The sequence below is a fragment of the Capsicum annuum genome, chromosome 1 (genome assembly GCF_002878395.1).
Source record: "Capsicum annuum cultivar UCD-10X-F1 chromosome 1, UCD10Xv1.1, whole genome shotgun sequence".
Lineage (NCBI taxonomy): Eukaryota > Viridiplantae > Streptophyta > Magnoliopsida > Solanales > Solanaceae > Capsicum > Capsicum annuum.
In genome coordinates, this window is record NC_061111.1 from 41,133,753 (window position 1) to 41,138,459 (window position 4,707).

The following is a 4,707-nucleotide window of genomic DNA, read 5'->3' on the forward strand; positions in this document are numbered from 1 at the left end:
AAGTCACCTCACATGTTACAAAACTAAACCACATTCAAAACAAAAATTCACCTTTCAAATACCTACACTTAATCAATTTCAAGTGACTAAGTCACCTCCCAAGTCACCAAACTAAACCACATTCAAAATAAAAATTCACCTTTCTAGTACCTACATTTAATCAATTTCAAGTGACTAAGCTACCTCACAAGTTCCCAAACTAAACTATATTCAAAACAAAAATTTCCATTTCAAGTATCTAAACTTCAACATTTTCAAGTCACTAAGTCACCTCCTAAAACAACAAACCAAACTACCTTCAAAATGATAAATTCACATTTCAAGTACCTACACTTAATCAATTTCAACTTACTAAGTCACTACCCAAGTCACCAAACTAAACCACATTCAAAACAAAAGTAAATTCAAGTACCTATACTTAATCAATTTCAAGTGACTAAGTCACCTCCCAAGTCACCAATCTAAACCACATTCAAAACAAAAATTCACCTTTCAAATACCTACACTTAATCAATTTCAAGTGACTAAGTCACCTCACATGTTACCAAACTAAACCACATTCTAAATGAAAATTCACATTTCAAGTACCTACACTTAAAATGTGTGGTCAATTTTAATAAAAAATTAAATCATATAATTAATTATTTTATCATCATATTAACACGAATAGTATATTTTTTTAATCTTATAATACCAAAATACGCGTATAATATTTACAAAAACATCCAAATAATTTAACATAATGTGTATATGTAAAAATCAGACAATTGGTTATTTTATCAACACATTAACACGAGTAGTATATTTCCTCAATCGTATAATAATATCAATGAATTTTATAAATTACGATAAATTTTTGGTTAATTACCTTTTAAATACGATATATATATATATGTATATATATATATACACACCTCGTAATACTTGTCTTACGTTATTAAAACTTCAATAACATACGCGTGTCTACATTGATACAAAATAGTATATCTATTTCCTCAATAGTATGATATGTATCAACGTATTATTCAAAATATTTTGATATATAGATTCAGTTATCTAGCTTTCGATTACTACATACGCCACTACACGAGATATACGTATATATACATATATTCAATTGTCTATCAGCTATCAAATACGTACTATAAACATCACATACACGATTTTACTACCCCATAATAATATAAAACATATTTTACATATACTCAGATACAAAATTTGTAAGCGAAAAAACTCAAATCCACCGCCAAAATTTGGCGGTTGTTCAAAATTCAAAATTCAAAGCAAATGGTAAGTATATGCCAGTTTCAGGATTTAATTTTATATCTCCCTCGCCTACTTACTTCACCCCACACCCCCATATATACCTCGTAATACTTGTCTTATGTTATTACAACTTCAACAACATACGCGTGTCTGCATTGACACAAAATAATATATCTATTTCCTCAATAGTATGATTTATATCAACATATCATTCAAAATATTTTGATATATAAATTCAGTAGTTATCTAGTTTTCAAATACTGCATACGTCTCTACACAAGATATACGTATATATACATATATTCAATTGTCTATCAACTTTCAAATACGTACTATAAACATCACATACACGATTTTACTTCCCCATAATAATATACAACGTATTTCATATATACTCAGATGAATTATCTGTTAGTTTATCTTATGTCATTAATAGACCTTCACTATATAATATGTATATACGTACTATATATATACCTATACATACACTCACATACACGCTATCGACTATATCAAGTTCTAAATACATACTATATATATCACATATGTACGTGAGTATATTACCCAATAATATAATGCGACGTATATCATATACACACTCTGATGAGTGATCAATTAATTTGATTAGCTTACATTAATATAACTTCAACATACAGTATATATTATTACTTCTGTCATTTCAAATCAAGGTATTCAATATGTTTGGATAGATTCTACTAGGTTTTGACTACATCGTTCATCAATCGATCACTACATCATATATATATATATATAAAGATATTTATATATATGAACTCTTGAATGCGTACTATATACATCACATTCACAAGTGTATTACCTTATAATAGAACACTTTCATTATATTCTAATGAATTATCGGTTATATATTACATTATTATGACTACAATAGTAGTATAATATCATTATCCCCATGGCATGATATATATATACATATTCATTATACAAAGATTATGCATGTTTAACGTCATTTAACGTATATACAAAGAAAAATAATTATTTTATATATTGAAACATAAGTAAAAGATAAAGATTATGTTTAACGTAATTTGTTTATTTTATTTGATATATTTTTTAGTGTAAGTTTTCACAAAATGTAAGATTGTTTGATTTTTATTATTATTATATTGGTTATTAACTATGTGTGATTAGTGCAGTTTCAGAAAATAATATATTAGATTACATATATAATTATTTTTTTAATAAAAACCGACCACAAGTGGTCGGTTTCCTAAAAATTATTTACTTTTTTTTATTTTTGTAATTCCAAAACCGACCAAAAGTGGTTGGTTTTTTTAAATTATTTTATTTTTTATTAATTAAAAACTGACTACAAGTGGTCGATTTTTAAAATTATTTTCTTTTTATTTTAGTTAAAAACCGACCACAGGTGATTGGTCTTTTAAAATTATTTTCTTTTTTAATTTTAATTTAAAACCAATCATAAGTGGTCGGTTTTTAAAAATTATTTTTTTTTTAATTAAAAATCAACCACAAGTTGTCGGTTTATTAAAAATATTTTGTTTTATTTAAAAACCGACCCCTTATGGTCGGTTTTATTTAAAAATATAATTAAAAAGTATTTTTAAAAATCGATAACATGTGGTCGGTTTATAAAAATATTTTTAGTTATATTTTTTAAATAAAGTGGTCATTTTTTTTATTTTTTAGTTGTAAAAAAATAATAATTAATATAAAAATTATTATATTGAAATTAAAAAATAAAAAAGCGACCACTTGTGGTCGCTTTTTTAATTTTTGTTTTTAAAATAAAAAATCAATCACATGTGGTTGGTTTTTTTTTACCACAATTTGTGGTCGATTTTTTGTGGTCAAAAATCTGTCTTTTTTTAGTAGTGGGAGTGCTTTTTATAAAATATAAACTTGTGGGTAAAGTTTTATATTTGAAAAATCTCAAATCATGCTTTTTTTTGGAGAACTTGGGATTTCATGTCATGATATGAATTATGACATGAAATCACATGACCAAACATTAATTTCATGTTATAATTTCATGTCACAAACATGAAATCACATGTCCCAACACCTGCCAAATTGGCATAATTTTACGAGTGCAAAAACAAAGTTTCATTCTTTACAAGATGACAAGCTTAGAAGACTACCTATAAAATAGAGAAAGTGTCATCATTCGTAAGGTGACAAGCCTAGAAGAGTACATACAAAACAAATACACGTGCTTAAAACATGTACACTCTGAAACAATAACGTTTGCTCATCCTAATTGTTTGTCAATGTATGATTTTTTTACGTTTTTACACTTGCGATAAAGCATGCTACTCCTAGTTGTATCCTGTACACAAAAACCATGAAGTATGCTCCTAATGTGTGTTTGAATTGCCATAAGATAAGATCAAATAACCAGGTTAACTCAACTTTTATATGCATTGATTTATTTTTCAGTGAATAAATGTTTTTATTACCAAAGGCGAATAGTTACAAAACCAAAATAGGACAGACCCTCTGTTTCTGAAAAAGAAAGTACAAACTTAGACTTGCAAAAAGAGTAACTACACAAGTTATTTGAAAAGGCCATAAGTCCAACTGTAACACCTCGTAGTCGTAACGCTCTTTTGATGAGTCAAAAATGACCTTTAGGACCCCCGTAGAGATGGTAGATCCGGTGTTGACGTTGCGGAAGGTGTTGGGGATGTTTTAGGACCTCAAAACTAAGTAGGCATTGCAAAGTAGGGCTTAGGCGATGGCTAGGCATCACAATTCCATCGCCTACCTTCAATGGAAAGGTTAGGCAATGGCCTAAGCGCCGCCCAACCTGGGTTATGCCATGGCCTAGGCGCCACCCAACCTGTGTTAGGCAATGGGCTAGGCACCACCCAGCCTGGGTTAGGCCATGGGATGGGCGTCACTTGCCCTATATTTTGCGGCGTAGGGGCTTCGTTTTTTAGTTATTTCAAGGGAAACAAGGTCTTTTGACATCATATAACCATCCCTAAACATCATTATACGGAATTAAGGCTCCCAAATACATTTTTTACACTATCAAATCCCTATATCATCTTTCTAAAACACAATAGGAGAAAAACAACTTAGGATTTGAACATTCAAGCTTAAAGGGTCAATTTCTTCATGATTTCTTCTTCATTAAGGTACGTGAGACTATCCTAAACTTCATGGGCATAGTGAAATTGTTTGTAGTAAGTTGTAAAGTTATGAAATCATGTATTTATGAAGGGTTTTGAGAACACTTTGAAGAATATGCATTATAAACCTACTTCGATGATATAACGTTTTGGTCTTGAGGCCTTTCTCATGGAATTGAACTATTTTTTCATATGTATATGTGTTTTCGGCTTTTAAAATATGAATTGAGAGCATGAACAATAATTTCCCTCCCACATTATGATACTTCTTGATTTACAAGTTATGGGTTACTCGATTGCATGT